A 22074-nucleotide genomic window follows, 5' to 3' on the forward strand; every position below is an offset into this window, starting at 1 on the left:
CATTGCATTACATTATGGCTCATATTGTGATGATTTGGTGATTTACTGTGTCATTTGGATTCGGATTGGGTATATTGAGACTTGGCGCACTTGGGTTTCGATGCTACCATCTAGGTGATGATGTGTATTTGGTTCTGATTTGTGCTTGACTTATACTTGTTGATTTATGTACTTATCTTGCTTATTGTCTGGATTATGTTAGCTATACTTAGTCGGCTATGATACCTACCAAGATCTGTGGTTTTGTCTCGACTCGCACTTGCCGATTCTTTTATGAATGCAAAATTCCAGGTTGGATCTACTTCCGTCTCTCGTGGCTGATAGTCGCTACCAGGATTGCTTAGAGTCTACAGGGTGATCACGAGGCATCCGCTGCCTTGAAGACTCTTCTTATTTATGTCTTACTTTCCACTCTGAGACATATTCAGACTTGATGTATTATTATATTCCAGACTTGTATATTTCTAGCTAGATGCTCTTGTATGGATTAGACCAGACTCTGGGGTGTATTTCACTATTTTCGCACTTTTTCTATATTATTATCGTCAGACTTACGTGATTTATTCTCTTTTGTTTATTTAATTATTTATTTACATTTTTACTATCGTTGGGTTGAGGGTTCGCTTATCGAGGTGGAAAAGGTAAGTGTCCACACGACTCAGCTAATTTAGGTCGTGACAGGGGAAAATTGGGGTTTTGAAACCAAAAGTTAAAAAATGGTAAATCATGATTTTGAAGTTCAAGATGATGGATTTTTTTAGTGGGTTTTATGGATCTAGACTAATTAAGCTGTGGGCAAACTATTTTTGAAATAAAATTTCAGTTTTGCCCTTACGGGGTCGGGGTTACCTTTTTGGGTTCGTTTTAGATTTTGAATTAAAGTATAGCAATATGTGTATCATTGGACTCGTCTAGACTAGTAGAGTACCATTTTGATTATATTGAACCCGATCTTTTGATCAAATTACAGTTTTGCTCTTGTGGCTCGAATTTGGCTATTTTGGGTCCATTTTTGGACTTTGGGTAAAATTATGGCATTATGGGTATCTTTAGAATCGTATTCTAACGTAGAATTCATACTTAATAGACGTTAATCGTTCTATGGCTCTTCGAGGAGGAAAGTCAAGGCTCAAGTGTATTAGTTCGTGGCATCTGTTCGACATCAAGATAGGTTACGGCTTACCTTAGTTTGACTTTAATTAGCGAAACGTATATATGCGTAGAGTTGATGGGAGAAAGCATGTTCAGGTCTTCGAACACGATGTTGTGTTGGACATTACTTAGGTTCGTATGACTTCTGATTATGTGGGCTTGTCGCCGTTACTTTATGTATTGAACCATGAGGTGTAATTGTTGTGTTTTGGAAGGAAAGGGTTGATATAGACTCTTTATGTTGATTGAGATGGCTTGTGTGATTCATTCAATGGTTGAGCTGATTTATCTAATTCTTGATATGGCTTATGACATTGTGACTTGTACTTTCATTGGCATTGATTTCATTGATTTACCATGCTTGTGTTTGAGTTGGTGTTTCATAGTGGGGTTTTACGGACTTGAACCATATCTTGAGACTCATCTTGTACATTAACAGCAAGACCGCACTTTGGGATGGTGCTACAGAGGGACTTTTACTAGGTCAATAACCCTGGCAAGGAGGTTGTCCAATTCAGAACAACTCCAACACCAGCCCTAGACGCCACCTCGGCTTAGCGGGCACAACAATAGCACCACCGCCTGAATCTGAACAGTCCGCCTGGGTTATTATTTGCCTGGCCTCAGTACCATCCTTGGTGAATCCTTGCTAATTAAAGCATTTTCACCATAATACCTAGTAGTCTAGTATGATATAGCTCAACACAAGGTGTTTAGCCTATCATTTAGGCTAAATATGAATATGTAATTTAAAAATAAAACAAAATAAACGAAAATAAAATTACCTAATATGTGGATGTTGTGCTCAGTAGATATGGATATCAAACAACAAACTTTTATTTAGAGAGTGTTTTTACAAGAGAGAGATAGGGGTTTTTCTGAACCTGCCTTCCGTCTTCAACAAAGGATCCTTTTATAATGGATCATCATAAAAAACAACAAAATTAAAAGATAAGAATGCCCGACAAGTTTGCCCGACAAAGAAAAGAAAAAGCTACAACCTAAAGTACAATTATTTAAAATAAATAAATAAAATACTTTTCTTTATTAAAGATATGCTTTATAAAAGCAGATTCTTCTGGTGGGGTCGGCTTATCACTTTATTTTTGATTTCCCTCGATCTTTTGCTGAGCTGAAAGATTCTTCCTGCTGACTTTTGAATTGGGCCATGAATTGTGAAAAATCCTCAATATTATCAGGACTTTGAGATTCTCCGGCTAAACATGTTTGTTTTGCATCTGCATCATCATTTTCATTATCTGTGGTATTGCCAACTGATGCCATGGATACATCTGAAGGGATTTCAATGTCCAGATTTTTTATTAAATCCTTTTTGAGTTCCTCCATGTAAGCTGCTATCATTTCTTCTTGAGATATGACTCGTTTTTTCATTTGAATCGTTCTGGCAATGTGCTGGAAAGGACTGGGAATTTCCCTTTGCTGTCTGGAATTAATTGAGTCTCTATAGCTGGCTATAGTGGCTTCAATTTGGTCTATTAACTCTTGGCCAGGGATGGTGCCATCAGTAGATTTTTGAATTAATTTTTTCCAGAATTTTGTATAAATGTTTTTGTTAAGACAAGGTATATTTGTTGGGGTTTAACCCACTTCCACGGACCATTTCATAATCCATGGGATAGAAAATTCAATGAAGAAATACATATTAGCAATTTCGTCAAAGAATGTATTATTTGTTTCTAAGTCTATTATCTTGGGAGAAACTTCAACCCATTCACTATATAAACTTTTGAAGGGTTCAGGTAAAATTGGACGGTTGGACCATAATGAATCCACCATTGACAAAACTAATTTGGAATGCCTTGTTTATAAAAATTGGCACATATTTTAATAAATCATGAATGTTTTCTATTATTGTTTTAATATAAAAGGAATTTATTAAAGCCTTCAACATAATCCCAATAATTAAATTTTACAGGGATATTTTGCTCAGGATGAATATAATTCTTTTCCTTGAGAGTACTCATTCCCAATTCTATTGGAGAAAAAACCTTTTTTATAATAATTTTTTAAAAGTTATAGACTTTCTGCTATTAGCAGGACAAAAATGTTGGAATTCTGCTTATCCTAGGGAAGAAAGAATCAGCTCATAATTCATTCTATACTTATAAGTATAATTAGCGTATGACGCTGTATCAAAATACCTTTTTTTTTCCACTAGGCTTTTTGGGCCTAGGGCTAATTTTATTAATTTTCTAGAAAGCAAAAAATACCCCAAAGGGAGAGTACAAGTAAGGGGGACTAGGCCTTACCTTACTAATCCTATGAGACAAAGAACCTCTAAACTAACAGGAATGTAGAAAAAATGAACTCGAAATGATCAAATAAGCTATGATCACCACAGAGTTTATAACACACTCTATGATGATATTACACATGATAATGCTAAACTAATGAGAAAATAATACAAGAATAAAGACAGAAACCTTAATCTCTGAACTTGTAAAATCTTCTATATTCATTGAATTTTCCACATTGTCTTGTTCTTCATGACTTTCCAAAAAATCTTGAAACTTTATCATTTCTTCTTGGATCTTGTTGAAGTGGCAGGAGCTGCCACTGTCTTCTTTGCTTGTCTCATTGGTATCTGCCTTGGGACAAATTCTTCAGTCATTTTCCCATCCCAGCTGCCCTTCCTTGCATGAGTTTTGTGTCTTTTTACACTTTCCACCTCGTCTAGAGACAAATCCCCATCCCTTGCAAAGATTGTGGAAGTTTTCAGGCAATCGACTCCTCATCCATGTCAATCCTAGGACCTTCACTAGAAGGTATTGCTACTTGTAAATTACTTTGAGGCTTTGCAAGCATACCTTGTTGCTGTTGTTGTTGTGTAGTTGCCGTAAGATTACCTGCTGTTGCTGCTACTGCTTTACTTGGCTGCTGCTTCTTGACACTTCTACTATCAACTTGTTTTAGTTCAGCTGGTGTGTTTATGTGTTTGCACACCACTTGACCTGCAATTCTTATTGATGGATCTATAATAGCCAAATGTTCCTCAACTTGACTAGCTGTTGTTGTACTATCCTTAGCTATATCACCCTTGCCATTGCTTCCCTTTCCCATATATCTCAACACCTATAGATGGAGAAACCAAGCTATTTTCCTCATTAACAACACCTGCAAGCAACTCATATTGCTTCTGCATATTTCCTGAGTTTCTTTCATAAATTGCAAGTGCTCTGTCCACTTCTTGACCATCATGTTGTTGTACCTCTTTATGTTGCTGCTGCTGTTTATTGACAGGAAATTCCTCAGATGTTACAGGAACATCAGCAGTAGCACTAGGAAGATCACTTTTCTCACCATCTTCTTCAATTTGTTCACTCCATCTCTTCCTCTCACCACAAGAATCAGTAGCAAAAGTAGGGGAGGGAACATCAACACAAGCTTGGTTAAGTGTCGCCAATTCTTCAACAGGTTGAGAGGAAGGAACCAAAATAGTAGCAGAATTGATAGTTACACCCTCTACCCATTCTTTAATATTCCCAGTCGACTTAGGAGTGAAGATATTGGCATTGACATTTAATAGTTTCTACACAGCTTTCTCCACAACTGGTAAAGCACTTGGGACAATTTGTTGTGAAATAAAAGCCACACCATGATCATCTACTACCTCCCTAGAGTCCTTAACAACATCTTCATTACGAGCAGGACTCAGTGAATGGACTCCAACACTTGGAGTAACTGCTTGCAGGTTCTTATCCACACCAGTCATAACTGCATTAGAATCATTCTGAAAAGGCACATCATTCTTATCCACCATAGCTACAACCTCAACTAAAGCAGGAGCCACAACTTTATTCAATGCAGAACCAAGAGGCATTGCACTTGCAAGTGCATTCCTTACAGCAGCAACACTCAGCACTTTTCCCACCTCTGTACCTACTGCATCCCCACCTGATTTCACAGCATTATCAGCCTGCTCCATGCTGTCATTCACCTGCTGTTGATTTCCCTCAGTAGCATGCAACACCACATCAGTATTAGCTTTAGGACTTGTAGCATTCTGCTGCTGTGTACCTCCACCTTGATCAACCTCCAACACTTCTTCATGCACTTCATTGCCATCACCCAAAGCTGCAAACTTATTAGCAGTTTGCATGGTACTGTGCGTACCAACCTTATTCACAGTTTTGGTTCTTTGTGCAGGAAACTGCTTATTACCATTGCCTTGATTCTTCCCATTATTCTTGCCATTGTTTGGCTGCCACTTGTATATATCATTAGTATTGCCAATAACCTTACCACTTTGTAGAATCTTAATAACATCTCTTTTTTTCCTTTGTTATAATTTCTTCTTTGATTATTCACCTGCCAATTGTTATGTCCCTTGATAACATTTTGTACCATGACTTGATCTTTGTTTACTGCCACTTACTTCCCCTTGTCTACAGTTACTGTAGCTTGTTGTTCCTCAATCACATCCACTTTCTCGATGTCCTCCTCACCAGAATCATCCTTAGGCAGTAGAGTAGGATTTAACTTCCAACAACCCTCTTCATCATGACCTTGTAAGCAACACTCTTTACAATACTTAGGTAAATAATCATATTGAATGTTTACCCACTTAATCCTTGTTTCGCCAGTGCTCGCAACAGCTTGTATGGCTACTCTCTTTGGATGTTTCTTCAACAAGTCGACTTCCGCTTTCACACGAGCACAACTAGGTCTCGTCTTATTCTTTGAAGCCAAATCTAATGTTAATGGTCTTCCTACAGCCGAAGCCATTGAAAAAAGTTGAGATTGGCCAAAAAATTTTGGTGCTAAAGCGGGGAAAGATATCCATGCAATTGCAATACTTGTTTCCTCCTCGGGTGAAAACCATGGGTCCCATTTCAAAGTTCTCATGGGATAAAGCCATTGCTTATCTTTTATCCAATACGCAGGTTTAGATAGAAGATTAACATAATCATCAAAGAGGGTACATCTAATCAACACATACCTATTACAAAGAAATCCAATCGTAGCATTACCTTTAAGTTCACATTGAGTTGGAATTGCATTACGTAGAAAATTCAAGTCGGGCCAACCATAACTAAAATTTCCAATGACGGCAAACTCAAGATCCTCTGATTATCATATGCCGATCTCCTCCATGGTATATTGCACTATGGGTTCTCCATGCACGTAGACTACTTTCTTTATGGGAATTCGACTTTAGACGCTGATGCTTCACTGTTTGCATTCAACGTGGCTGGTTATAGAATTTTAGTATAATCTAATGGTTTAATAGGTTGTGTAGTTGGTAATGAAGGCTGGACAACCTCTAGTGGAGGCTGTCCAGTGGCGAGAGCCGCCATTAATGGCTGAAATGAAGCTCTCTCTCTCTAGGAAGGAGAGAGAAGCTCCAAGCGGCTGGGGTTTGGTGGGGTTTAGGGTTTTTATCAAAATACCTTTACATTATTTTCCACGGTTTTTTTTTAAAATTAAACCATCATAATGATGGGAATTTATTAAAATAAATAAACTGTACAGAAGAACTACTCCAAAATAGGAGAGTTTGAAAACAAAAAAAGAAGCTAAGAAAACAAAAGAAGCAAAAGAAAAGCTAAACTAACTAAGAAACTAAGCTAAAAACAGCAATGAAAAAGCTCTTGAAAATGCTAATTCTGGTGCCTTGATCTTCCTCCATTTATCCCACCTCCAAGCTCTCACCAGGTGGTATGGAACAAGATCTAGATGAATGTAATTCAGGCCTCCAAAATAGTTTCCGACTCACATTTCCTGCAGTTTTCAGCTTAATCAAATCAGCAAGTAATCCTTGTGTCATATGTCCTATTCCCCGTTTGTGTTTTGAAAGTAAAACATTTGCAAACTCTCTGCATGGGAATGAGCATGTGATCATACTAATACCACCCCTACAGATAGCTCCCAACTGTGTTACCTTAATTCAGCAATAGTATGTCATGAATGACAGTATAAAACAACAACTATAGCATGCTGCAACTCTTTTCCTCTTCAAGTTTGAAGTTGTATAGAATCTGTGGCATATCTGATTCTCAAATATGGTATTTGAGATTTATCTGAGTTAAGAATTCTTCTTGCCATAATTGGTAACTCCTGGAAAGTAGTGAATTGTTGTGTACCTGCAAAATCAAAAACAAAGTTAGCCAAAAATCTGCTAGTCCATTGCCTTCTCTGAAAATGTGCTCCGCCTTCACTATCTTTCCCTTCATTAATCTTTGAATCTCCTTTACTATCATCACAATACTCCAAGGGGTATCCCATTCACCCATAATGAACTTCTGCATAGCTAAGAGTTAGTCCCAATTATCAAAGGAACCAGATTATTAACAATGCAATGCTCAACTCCTTTCTTAATAGTAATAGCCTCGCAAACCGTATTGTTTCCATCGTGAATTTGTTTCCGCAACATACAACAAATCTCCTTTTTCATTTCTAACACAAAAGGCAATGGTACTTGACCAGATTTCCCTTTTGCCGCACCATCACAATTACATTTCACCCATCCTCTTGTTGGCAATTTCCATAAGACAGCTTTGCAACTGATTTTTGGCTTAAACCTCTCAAAAAATCAATGAGATCGTGCCATTTCTTTGGCATGTCCTGAATGAGAGGAAATGCTTCTACAAAACAAGTAAATGCTCAAGTTGATCTACATGCAAGACCTTGAATACGTACATAGAGCCTCCATGTAAAGTTGTATTCCTCCACTTCCACAATTGCCACAATATTATGGTTGGCATCGCTTTGTAAACGTGTCTCAGCTTGTAATGACATGGGGCATGCCACCATTTTATCACAACTTGCTTGACTTCGTGTACCAAGAATAATAAGGCCAATAGCATTGGAACACACTCCGTATAGAAGTTGCAAAGCCGCTATTTAAAAACAAAGTAATCAATGGTCTCTTGTTGGTGAATCTGCAAAGATACACATCTAGATACCACATTGATTCCTATTGAGGCTAGAACTTCATCAACAGGGATTTTGAACTTCCACAATATCCATAAGAAGAAAGAGATTTTGAAAGGTAAGCCTTTGATCCACATGTCCTTATAAATCTCAGAAGAGTGAGATTTTTGCCTTAACAGATCCCAGGCACTTGCCACAGAAAAGTCTCCAGTACTAGTCATCATCCACCAAGGCTTATCCCATTCTAGAGAATTTCCTTTAATTTATCGTTCAGCCATTATGTGATCAACAATCTCTTCAGGGAAACATTGTTGTAGCTTGACAATATCCCAACTTCCTCCATTCATAAGCTCTTTCACATCCTCCACTCTTTCATCAATAGGGAACTGATGGGGAAGTACATAATATAAAGCTCCTAATCTTGTCCAATTATCAAACCAGACATTTGCAGTGCCACTTCTAGTTTCCCACCAAATCTCCTGCTCTATATTGTCTCTAGCTTCAAGCATCATCTTCCACACTTGAGATCCACCCTTCCATTGAACATTCTGAGGATACTGCTTTTTGAAATACTTGATCCACATAAAGTTTGACCATAGAGAGTGCACAGTTCTAAACATCCACCACAGTTTAGCACATAGAGCTTTTGATATATAAAAAATGGACCTAAATCCTAATCCCCCTTCATGCTTTGGATAGCACATATTCAACCATGATGACCAATGTCTCTTTTTAACATCTTCATTAATACTCCAGAAGAATCTTGCAAAAATCTTGTGAATGTCCTTGATTACCACGGTTCATCCCTCCATCGAAGGTCTTCATTTTAAAGGAGAATTATTAACTCTTTATGCTCATTTTTATCATATGAATCTGTGTCCTCATTACCATTTTCAGTGAGGACATCAGAATACGAAGGTGGCATATTATCCTCCTCCTCGTACTCCTCCTCCTTCTTCTTCTCCTCCTCCTCCTCCTTCTTCTTCTTCTCCTCCTCCTCCTTCTTCTTCTTCTTCTTCTACTTCTTCTCCTTCTCCTCCCCATCCTCCTCCTCCTCCTCCTTATCATCCTCCTCCTCCTCCTCCTTCTGCTCCTCCTCCTCCTCCTCCTCCTGCTCCTGCTCCTCCTCCTCCTGCTTCTTCTTCTTCTCCTCCTCCTCCTCCTCCTCCTCCTCCTTCTGCTTCTCCTTCTTCTTCTCCTTCTTCTTCTTCTTCTTCTTCTTCTTCTTCTTCTTCTTCTTCTTCTTCTTCTTCTTCTTCTTCTTCTTCTTCTTCTTCTTCTTCTTCTTCTTCTTCTTCTTCTTCTTCTAGGATTTTATAAAATCCAGATATTGTTGATATGTAATATCTTCCTTGCTATTACTGGAAGATCTTGCGATTTTAGCGGCTATTAGCCTTTGGTTGCCCATTTGAGCAAGGACAATGCCTCTGCCTGTTCCTTTATTAGAAGTACCTCGGCCTCCCTGTCCTCTATTAGAGAGGGGTTGTATCTGCGGTTTCATCCTGCAAATTGTATAAACAAGAGTTATGAACTCAAATATTCTCTTGTGAGAAAATCAAGGAGACTATTATTTAACCCTTTTTTTATAATTAATTTCAAAATCAAATGGGGCTAATAATGCCTGCCATCTTGCAAACATTTGTTTAGAAACATCATGCTTACAATCTTTATTAAACATAAATCTGGCTGCTTGACAGTAAGTTTTTATTAAAAACTTTTGATTATGTAAATCTCCTTGGAATTTAAGAACAAATTTACTATAACAAGAATTTCTTTATCCACGGATGCATAATTTTTCTGGCATTTATTCCATTTACCAGAATAAAATTGAACTAAATACTCCTGTTTATCATTTGGAGAATATTGTTTCAATATTCCTCGATAGCCAATATCAGAAGCATGTGTTTCAATAATCTTTTGCCAAGTAGGATTGGCTAAAGTAAGACAAGGAAGGTTATTAACTTTTTTCTTGATTTTACAAATTGCTTGGATATGACCATCAGTCCAAGGTTTCAGAATCTTTTTCAATCTATCATATAAAATAGATGTATCTTTTGCCAAATTAATGGGGAAATATAATTTAAACTTCCAATAAATCTTTGAAGCTGAGTTTTATCAGTAATAATATCAGGAAATTTAGAAGCAAATTCAATATTTCTATTAATAGGAATGATTTTTCCCTTCTCAATATTATGTCCCAAAAATCTGACTTTTATTTGAAAAAGAGACATTTTTGGCTTGGATATAACCAACCCATTTTGAATAATGATTTTCTTGAATATATCAAGATTTTTAAAATGCATTTCTATAGTATTTGAAAATACTAAGATATCATGTATATAAACGATGATAAAATTTCTATAAGGCATAAAAATATCATTCATAATTTTTTAAAATTCTGAACGGGCATTTTAAATAGCATAACATTCCATTCGAATTGCCCTATGGGGACATTAAAAGCGGTTTTGTATTTATCTACTTCGGAAATTTGAATTTACCAATATCCCGATTTCAAATCAAATGTTGAAAATATTAGGGCATTATGAAGCCTGTCTAATAAATCCTTTTTGTTTGGAATCGAATATCGAATCCATTTCAAAACTTTATTAAGAGTTTTATAATTTATAACTAATCTTGGAACTCCACGCTCCTGTTCAGCGTGTTTATTAACATAAAAATCTGTGCATGACCATAGAGATTTTAAAGATCTTATAAGATCCTTTTGTAAAAAAGAAGAAATTTCTTTTTTACATAATTTTAAATATTCAGAATTCATTTGACATGGTCTTGCTTTTGTAGGAATATTTCCTTCAGAAAAATTTTCTTCATATGGAAGTGTAACAATATGTTTTTTCCAATCCCAAAATGCATTAGGATGATCACTACAAATTTGTAATGAAAACTGATTTTTTATAAAATCTATTTTTTGCTGTAATTTAGAATTTTGTAAAATATCCTCACTGTTGAGAGTATAAATTTCATGTTTAAGGAAATTGACTTGTTGATGTTTATTCATCAACCTATCTTTGATTTCATTCAAAATCCTCGAAAATGGTTCAGCTATAAACTGAAATTCTATTGCTTGATTTTCATAGGTTCCTATGATACCTTTATTATCCATCTTTGAATCGGAATATTTTCTGAAAGAATGGGGTTCCTAGAATAATTTGATTGGAAATATCTTTTATTAAAACAAAAGTTTCTGGTATGCAAACTTTATTTTGGCAAATATAAGCTTTTGGTAATTTAAAAGTAATTCCTATTTTCTGCTCATTAGCAGATCGAAGACTATGGGTAGATATGAAAATATTTTGAAGGGATTAATCCTTCTTGAATACAGTTTAAATCAGCTCTGCTATCGACTAGAGCAGTAATTTTTTTTTTAAAATTATAATCAATTAAAAGAGTGACTTTTATAAAAAATCTTTTGAGAAGTAATAATCTCTAGTGTCTTGAGAAATTCCCAATGTTCATTATTACTGGTACCTTTCATTGCATTTGCAATTTCAGTAGGTTCCTGAATTGGTTTAACAATTTGTTTTCTCTCTCCTCGATTCTAGGAATCCTTTCATCTAGAATAGTATTATGCTTTTTGAGAGTAGAGATCTCCTTTTTGAGATTATCAATCTCTTTTTCCAAATCCTGAGTTGTGGCCGGAGTACTTATGATATCTCCTTTGTCCAAGAAGTTTTTTAACTTCTGATATGGTGCATGGACCTGAAGACTCTTGAATCTGTGTACCGGTTTGAATTTTTGGTTTTTCAGGTGCTTCATTAATCTTATCAATAATCTGAGACCTAAGCTCTGGATCCTTGATAATCTTTAATAAATCTACGAGGTTATTACCATCTAAAACATTCACTTCTTGGAACTGAGAATAAATATTATAAAACTCATCCTCTTCTTTGTTATCTTTACTAGTACAAGGTTGTCCTATTTGACATTGTACGCAGTCTTCATCTGAATCTGTAGAGGTATAACTCTCATTCGCAAGAACCCTAATATCTTCATTTGAAGTAGAGTCCTCCGATTCATCTGAATCAAAGCTTGAATCCTCTGGTTCTGAATTCAACAATAATTTGAATAATGATTCTTTCAGATCATCATCAATGTTAAGGCTCTTAATTTTTTCCTTAATTCTGCAGTCTTTATAATAATGACCGACGCACTTATAACAAGCCTTCGGATTTTTTTGATTTAACAAAATCCTTTCGTTTTCGGAATTCCTTTTATCTTCTTATTTTTTTTTTTGCAAGCGTTTCTCTTTCCAAGCTTGAAAATCTTTCTTCTTTTTCTTATGCCTATGAGGCGCTTTGGTTTTTGAAATATCCATGCCAAGTTTTTCACAAAATTCTCCTAACTGCTGTCTTTCATTTAGATCATTTCTCTTAATTTGCTGATTCAGCCTAATCTCTCATTGTATAAGGCTAAACCTTCTTGCATACATGTTCCCATAAACTTACCATAAGTATACGCATCATAATTGATGCTAGCTTCTCCTCTTCTAAGAGCTTTTCCAACTCTTTCTGCAAAAAGGCTGGGTAATCCATCTATAAATTTGGACTTCCAATGAACGTCAATACATTCAGGCAATTCCATAACCCTACTAAGGACTAGATCCTTGTACCACCTAAATTAGGTATGGGTTTTACATCTCAGATTTTGCAGCAAGGTTCAAATGGTGTCACTATTATTTGACCATCTTCCTGAGAAATGTTCTATAATATTAAGAACTAGTGTATAAACAACATTTGGCGCCTGAACAGATCCTTTTGACCCCTGTACTAGTTTAATAGCGTTTAAAATATTATCACGCTGTTCTTGGGTTAAATGATTATCCCACCAACCTTTCAATTGGCCAGTAAAACCAACAATAATCATTTCAGCAATATTTCGCTCATTATTTTTATTAGCTTTGCAAATTGTACTATACATTAGCATTCTATGTATCGTACAGTAAATTTTCCTTTCACTATAACCATCTATATTCGATTCATATGTCTCTTTACCACTGTAACTATTAGTAATATTATGTTCATGTTCTTCAAGTAGAACATCTTGAGGAGTAGGTCAAGGATAGTAGGACATCCTTTGTTGAGGCTTCACAGCATAAGCCTCTTTCGATACTTTGGTCTTATAATCCTGATCGAAAAAGTCATCATCCTCTGCTATTAGCGGATGACTTTGTAAACCTTTGAACTTTTCATCAAACATTTGCTTTAATTCTGAAAAAGGTTTTAACTTAAAATCTTTGATTTCAAGTGAAGGCTGTATACCTTGGTGGCTATGGTTTCCTGCTTTTTTCCTTTAAGGATAACAGAATCATGTAATTTTCCAATTATGAAAAATACTTTATCAATTCTATCATGTAGTGAAAGAATTTGTTCACCCAAAATATTCATGTAAATATTGGCATAATTTTGCTATTTCAACATATTATTAATATGCCTAGAAGTAACTTGCAATGGAACTATTTCAAATAATTTTGAAAAAGCTGCAAAATGAAGGACTTTATCATCCTTACCAATTTGAAAAGACTGTTATGGAAGAAATACTGTATTAATAATTTCTCCATTAGTTCATTTATATTCTCATTCCAAGACAGAAATATAATTTCCAACATATTTAGCCATAAACCAAGGAAGAAAAGATATAATCTTATTGGCTTTGGAAAGATCTTTATAAAATTCTCCTTGAAAAACTGTTTTTCATTATTATTAAAACTTGCAAAAAACCATTTTCTAAATGGTTCCCATCTGGGTGTAAAAACTTCTGCACTAATCTTAGCTCTTGCGGGTGATCCCCGACTAAAATCAATTTTATGGTCTCGATCCATTAAATATGAGGAAAATCCATATCTTCTCGAGTACATCCTGGTAGTGAAGGAGTCCGTGGAAGAAGAAATGGAGTCGGACCTGAAGAAGCCCACATGGCCATCGAAGAGGGCTACCTCCGCTGCACTATCGAGCATAAAAAGGGAAGAAACCTCCACTGCATTATCAAGCCCGAGGGATGAGCCCATGGAGAAAATAGAGTATGCTCGACCAGCTTTGCCCGAATGGTGGGGTATCACGATCAAGGCAATGGATTGCCCCTACCGAGTCTCGCCTAAGCAGGTTATGAACGAGAAAATGATGATCAAGTTCTGAAGCAAAGGAATAGTCAGTGTTTGCTTCGACAGGCTGCCACCCTGTCCTTTGGTCTTCGCACATAATAGATGCCCTTATCACCAGGATCAGGCAGGGCATACCCTCAATGAATGCTTTGCTTTCAAAAGGAGGCTCATCAGGCTGATAGATAAGAAAAACATTACCAAGATGCGGGGACCGCATTCACTTTTGGTCCATGATGACATTATCCCAATTGAACGGATTACTCAGAGCACTCATATTTTGCGTTACGACTTCACAATATTCAGAGACTCTTATGCCAGCATCTTCCAGAAATTGGTCAGTATTGGGAAGATTAGCTCCATCAGAACCAGAAGAGCCCAAGCTGAAGGAGTTGGCGACCGCAAAATGTGGCTATATCATTCTGGATCTTTAGGGCATTACATAGAAGAATGCGATGCATTCAAGTTTGAGTTGGAAAATTTGGTCCACAAGGGCGCCCTTTGGTTGGTGCTCCCTTCTCAGTATTAGGATTTGGGAGCTCTAGGGCCGGGAAAGGTTGAACGGACAAACAACCTATATTGACCTAAAAAGAAAGGTCGCTTTTTGGGTAGTTTTAGGGGATCCCATTTTTTGTTTTTAACACGGATTTGTCCCCCCTATTTATGTAAATAGAACTTGGCCGACCTGATGTCCCAAGGAGGGATACGCAGGAAGCCTCTATCATGCCTGATCATGGGTGAGTTTTTTAAGTTTATTTTGTGTAGACCGAACTACGGAAGGGCCTGACTTCCTGCAGAGGGATACATAGGTAGTCTACATAAGACTCGGTCCCTATATATTATAAATATTGTATCCCCCTCACTTAGACAAACCCAAGTACCCAAAAACCGGTACAAGAGATCAATTGAGCATTTGAATCAAACATATGATCATTTTACGTGCTAAGTGTTTTAAACTGCCATCTATATGTGATATCTTGATTTTCTTTTTATTTATGTGACAGAACTAACTTTGTTTGCCTTTGAATTATTCTTTTCTTATAGAAAGAGAAGTTGATTCGTGTTCACACTGGCATACTTCATAAGGTCTAAAGCTGTAATAGCATCCTTATCCGTACAAGACAAAGGCAAAGAGAATATGACTGGTACTTCGGAGAACGAAACTACCCCTACTGACATCGCTCTCAGAGAATTGCCTTTGCATAAGTTGCCTGAACCATCACCTGCTGAAGACGTCATGAAAATGATGTTTGAAAAAATTCCCCATCTTCAAGAGGAAGTGGCATGAAACAAAGTTGTTAACGTTGCCCGAGTGGCCCCTGCGGAAAAAAGGAGGCCTCAGCCATCTTTTCCATCTCTGAATTCACCATTACCAGATCACTTCCCCACTAGGTCCGTTATGACCACCATGCCATTTACCCCAATCGATGGACACATTGGTGCACCACTTAACACCAACCAAATTTTTGGGACCGCCCACTCTATCCCTTCTTACCCAACACCACAAAATACCCACCCTGGCATCACTATACAACCAAACACCACCCCACTACCAACTGACAAAAGTACCCCTATTACCCTAATTCGCCTCGCTATTTTTTTCCACACGCCTGTCACACCTGGTGCCTTCTCACCCGATCAAGAAATTGACCATTATGAGGAGATGGAAAAGGCATCGAAAGCCGAACAAGAGAAGAAGGAAGAAAGGCTTGAGGGGAAGATGACCGTAATGTTGGAACGATCTATGAGGACTACCCTTACTGGCACGGGTCTAAGCTATGACGATTTGTGCATGCATCCCAATTTGAATTTACCCGAGGGCTTCAAAGTACCCCGTTTCAAATTGTTTAATGGAACGGGAAATCCTAATCCGCATCTGTGGGCCTACTGCGGCTAATTGTTTGGTGTCAGAGACAATCAAGCACTCATCATGAGGTTGTCAGAGTTTGACAGGAGAAGCCTTCGAATAGTTCACGCCGCAAGACATATGCCGATGGGTCACATGGGAAGACATGGCTATGGTTTTCATAGAAAGATTCCGTTTTAATATGGAAACAGTGTCGGATAGATATGATTTGGAGAAAGTAAAGCAGCTGTGGTTGGCAGCTAAATTTAGTCTTCGAGACACCATAACATAAGAAAGTCGTGGAGAAGTTGAGTCACCCTTTTTTTTCTCTTCAGAAATAGAATAGAATAAGAATGAGGTAGTCTATATCCTATATCGATCATAAGATCACTCTCATAGAGTTGGTTTGGGTGTGATTCCTGCAAAACTTTCGCGAATGTGCAAGCAGGTGGAGAACAGAAGGGGCCCGAGTACAACCTCCTATGGGCGTAGAAGAACTTGTGTCGGTTTTTATCTGTTCACAAGAAACAAACTTCTATGATAGAATGCTTTCAATGGCGGGGAGACCTTTCTCTAAATTGGTCTAAATGGGCGAGGCCATAGAAGACGGTCCAAAAATTGGCCGAATCATAAGCATGACTAGAAAATCCGCTGGTTCAGGCTCTACCGGGTTCGCACGCAAAAAGAAAGAAGACGTGGCTAGCATATCCCACACTCCTAAACGCAAAAGAAGGGAAGATTTCCCGATGGAAGCATATGCTTTACCTCCTCCAAATACCTACGTACCCCCCTCCCTACAACACGGTGCCTATATATTACGTGCAACCGACCTTTCAATCACCACCCAAAACTACCACTCCACCAAATGCCTTCCAATCACCTCCCCCACCCATTTACTGTAACCCACAAAATAACTAACCTAATACCTACCAGAATCAACCTCCACCAAATGCCTATAATGTGCCACATCCCAATTTTGAGAAGAAACCCCCTCGGGTATTCACTCCACTAATGGAATCTCGGACTAATTTGTTTAAAAGGTTAAGTACGGCTGGGATGATTTGAGTGCTTCCGCCAAAGGCTGTCGATCCAAAGAACCGATTTTACCGAGCTGACCGAACATGTGCCTATCACTCCAATGGCATAGGGCACAGTAGTGAGGATTGCATTAATCTCAAGTACAAGATACAGGATCTGATTGACCGGAAAAAATTATACTCCAAACGGCCCCTCCAAATGTGAACACCATTCTTTTGCCAAACCATAGCAACAATGTGATTCACATGATTGAGAGAGAAGAAGACTGGGTCGCAGGAAGGCCCATGTAATGACCCATTTTGTCGTTACGGTGAAATTCTAAGAAAGGCGACAACTATGGTGCTTAACGATGTCTCCACCTTCTCGCATCTTGGAAACCCTTCAAGCCAAACCAAGATCGTCGTACGCATCCCGTAAGCAATAGAAGAGTGAGCAAACAAATAGAGCCAGACCGCTACAGTGATCGCGTGGAAGGCTACAGCGGTCTGCGGCATCGGGCGGATACCAACCGCCGTAGCGGTAACCGTATATGACTGCTCAACCGCCATAGCGGCGTGTTGGCCGCCCTGGCGGTACCGCTGCTAACGATGGTACACCTACTGTCGGGGCGGTTTAGCACAGTGAATTCCACCTATTTAAGTGACATTTCGGCAATTGACTTCATTTCTCAAAACCCTAGAGAGTCCAGCCGCCTTTGGAGTAATTTTGGAGCCAAAAGTGATACTTTTTTGTTAAGGTTTATTTCCCTAACCTCTTCCATCCATTCTCCCAATATTGATTCTCATTAAGGATCCTTGTCTAGAGTCACAAATGAGAATCTCCAATCTCTTAAGTTCCAATATAATGAACCCTTGTTCTTCTTGATACAAAGTCCTTGGAATATTTTCCTATGCACATCATCCTAATGATTCGCGACCCAATCCTTCACCTACCCCATTAAAATACCTTTGGGTCTCTATTTCAGATCTTAGAAATGGGTTTCTTGAAATAAGCCTAAAATGGCAATTTGACCAAACTAGTAACTTGAGTAAGGTCATGAATGTCCTAAATGAAGGTTGATCTATCAACTAGCGTTGTGATAGTGAGTTTTTAGGTAGGATAAAATTTCATATCTACCTTAGCAATTTTTGAAGTCCTTGGGAAAGACCCTAATGGTGAATTCTACTCTTGGGTCTCATGGTTATCTCCGAGATTTTCATATGGATTACGCGGTGGTGATTAATTGAGTCGTCATTGGATGTTCGTGGCACCCGCACAGCAATGAGGTAGGTTATGTTTTCCTTTCGGTAGACTCCGGTTAGTTTTCCGTATTGTGGTGTAGAAGAAACGGAGAATGGATGTATAGGAATTTGGAGATATGGGATGGAATCTTAGGATGATATTTTTATGTGTGACATATTTATTCGGGCTCGTGGCCTGTAGACTCCTTAGGTATTGATGTGACCTTGTTGATTATCGGTGGATTTATGTGACTTGCGAGTAGCGGACGGAATCTAATTATGCCTATCGATGAAATTATTGTAGTGAATCTAAGCGCTAGCAGGGAATATAAAATGAATCACGGTAGTGAATGATATCCTAGTTAAATGGTGACGAGTGATTCGAGTGTAGGGTGAGATTCTTATCCTAAGAAAATATGCTGATTAGGGAAATGGTAATACTGTATGTTAAATGATTGACTTGATGCGTGTTGGGGATAGCCATCCGTTATATGTGTTTGATTGTTCAATTGAGTTGGCTTGATGCCATTGTGTAGTTGGTAGATACCAAATTCTGCTTGTTGTCCTGGTTCAGATAGGGTTGACATATCCGTTGTTGGTATTTGTACTTGATATATGTTGTCATGCCCATTGTTGGTATGGTGATATGATACATTGTTGACATAACCGTTTTGGTATTTATGATATTGAGATTGACTGTTGGTGATTGACATATGCATTGTACGCATTCTTTCATATTTATCATGCATGGCCGACATCCGGTGATGATCCGGTATCGTTGATTGAGAAAAACTAATATTTGATAAACTCTTTTACTTGAGTGATTGTGAAAAGGCCAATTTCTGAAGATCCATTCCGGAATCGTTGTTATATGAAACTGATACTTGATAAACTCTTTTACTTGAGTGATTGTGAAAGGCCGATGTCTGAGGTTCAATTCCGGAATCATTGATTTATGAAATTGATATTTGACAACTCTTTTGAGTGATTGTGAGGAGGCCGATGTCTGATGGTTATATTCGGGAATCGTTGTTGCATGGCCGATTCCGATGTTATTCCGGAATTGATTGTAGTGCATGGGCTCTGTGGGTCCCTAGAGTGGTGCCGGTGAGACTCCCTATGTGAGCAATTAGCCAGGGTCTTGTCTGCCTGTTTGGCAAAGATTCGGGATGGGTGGCACTCAGACTTTGCGAGTCACACTGGGTTGTGCTGCCGAGACATCGATATTTCCGTCCGGAGTACGTGTGTACATCTCATTTGCATAGCATGGCATGGCATCACATTCATACCATTATTGCATTGCATTACATTATGACTTGAGTGAGATGTCGTGATGACGTGACGATGGTGTTGTTGATTCTATTATGTTGATTGTTCCGGGATTAGATATACTCAGACTTATCATATGGGGATTAGATGCTATACATAGGTGATGATGAACAATTGGACTCGACTCTTGAGACTTTGTCAACTTGTAGATCTCTAGTAGTATATATACTTGGGGGAATGGTAGATCTGATGAAGCTTGCATTTTTAAAAGACTGGATAGATGTTTGGGAAATCATTTATTGATGGATAAGTTTCTTAATTTGGAAGTGGAGCACTTGATTAAGCAAGGATCTGACCATGCACCTCTCATTATCTCCTATAAAGAGGATAGTAGAATAATTAAGAAATCTTTCAGATTCCTTAATTTTTTGGTGGAACATGAGTCTTTTATGGAGGTAGTGAGACAAAATTGGACTAGTAATTATGGTTTTAATCATTTCTTCCTAGTTCATAATAAATTGAAGAAATTCAGTAAAGCTTTGTCTACATGGAGTAGAAACACTTATGGTGACATATTCAAGAAGATTTCAACTCTTGAAGAGGTGCTCAAGGTGCATGAAGCAGAGTTTGAATAGAATCCCACTAATGGCAACAGAGAAAGATTGCAAAAATTTCAAGCTGATCTTATCAAATTTTATGCTGTGGAAGAGAAGTTTTGGAAACAAAAAACAGGAATGCAATGGTTTAAAGATGGAGATAGGAACACCAAATTCTTTCATTCTCATGTAACTGGAAAGAGGAGGAAATTGCTAATTAAGAAAATTCAAGATCAAGTTAGGAATTAGTTGGTTACTGAAGAGGATATCATTCAGGAGGCAATCAAATTTTACTCACACCAATTTGCAGAGGACCATATCCCAACTGATTTTGATCTTTTACAGTATATTCTTCAGTTGGTTAGAAAAGAACAAAAAGATAAGATTTATGAAATACCTGAGGCAGATGAAGTAAAGGGAGCTGTGTTTGGTTAAATTCAGATAGTGCAAGTGGGCCAGATGGATTCACAGAGAAATTTTACCAACATTGTTGGAAAATAATTGGTGATGATGTGGTTAGAATGGTGCAATCATTTTTTTGTGGCCATGAATTACCTAGATATGTAACTTGTACTAATCTGGTGTTACTCCTAAAGAAGAAAGAGATCATAAGATTCTCAGATATAAGACCTGTCAGCCTGAGCAATTTTAACAGTAAGATTTTTCCCAGGATTTTACATGATAGATTGGTACATCTTCTTCCAACAATTATATCTCCTCAACAAGCAGGGTTTGTTAAAGGGAGAAGTATAGTTGAGAATATATTGTTGGTTCAGGAAATTGTACATGATATTAAAATCAAGGGAAAGCCAGCAAATGTTGTAATGAAGGTGGATACGACAAAAGCTTATGATAGATGGTTATTCCTAACCAAAGTGCTAAGAAAGATGGGATTTGGTGAATTACTAATTGATATGGTATATAGAATAGTTTCCAACAATTGGTATTCTATTCTAATAAATGGACAGCCACAGGGTTTTTTCAAATCTACTAAAGGTGTTAAACAAGGAGATCCTCTTTCACCAACCTTATTCATTCTTACAGCTGAATGTATGTCAAGAGCACTGAATGCATGTCACTATAAGGAGCAGTTTAAAGGCTATGGGATGCCTAACTGGAGTCCATATATCAATCACCTTTCATATGCAGATGATACCACCATTTTTACTTCAGCAGACAAGAGTTCTCTAAGATTAGTAATGGAAACTCTAGAAGCTTATGAGAAGGTTAGTGGACAGCTTATCAACAAGGAGAAAAGTGCAGTGTATTTGCATGAGAATATAGGAGAACTGGTACAACTGGTACATACAGTTACAAGAATCCCAATGAAGGACTTTGCTTTTACCTATTTAGGGGTGCCAATATATTATAGCAGGAGGAAGAATGAGCATTACAAAGAAATTATTGATAAGATGAGCAACAGATTATTCTCCTAGACTAGAAAGCTTTCATCCATTAGAGGGAGGATCACTCTCATTAAGCATGTGTTGCAAAGCATGCCTATACATTTGTTGTCAGCATGTGATCCTCCTGCTAGGGTTATTACCAATTTACACAGAATGTTTGCAAAGTTTTTCTGGAGTAACTCAGTAGGGAATTCTAGTAAGCATTGGTCATCATGGACAGTGTTATGCCATCCTTATGATGAGGGTGGAGTGGGGTTTATAAGTCTCCAATATATTTCAAAGGCTTTATTTGCCAAATTGTGGTGAAAGTTTAGAACTAAATAGTCCTTATGGAGAAGGTGTTTGAGCAATAAATATTTGAAGAAAGAGCATGCAGTGTTGGTTGGAGGGAAAAGGGGAACATATGTATGGAAGAAAATTCTACAAATGAGAGATTTGGTTGAACATGAGATATGGTAGAAACAAAATCAAGGGCAGCCTCACTTCTGATTGGATAATTGGACTGGCTTGGGAGCTTTGTATCATGTCACTGGGGCACAAT

Source organism: Lycium ferocissimum, chromosome 6 (assembly GCF_029784015.1).
Source record: "Lycium ferocissimum isolate CSIRO_LF1 chromosome 6, AGI_CSIRO_Lferr_CH_V1, whole genome shotgun sequence".
Classification (NCBI taxonomy): Eukaryota; Viridiplantae; Streptophyta; class Magnoliopsida; order Solanales; family Solanaceae; genus Lycium; species Lycium ferocissimum.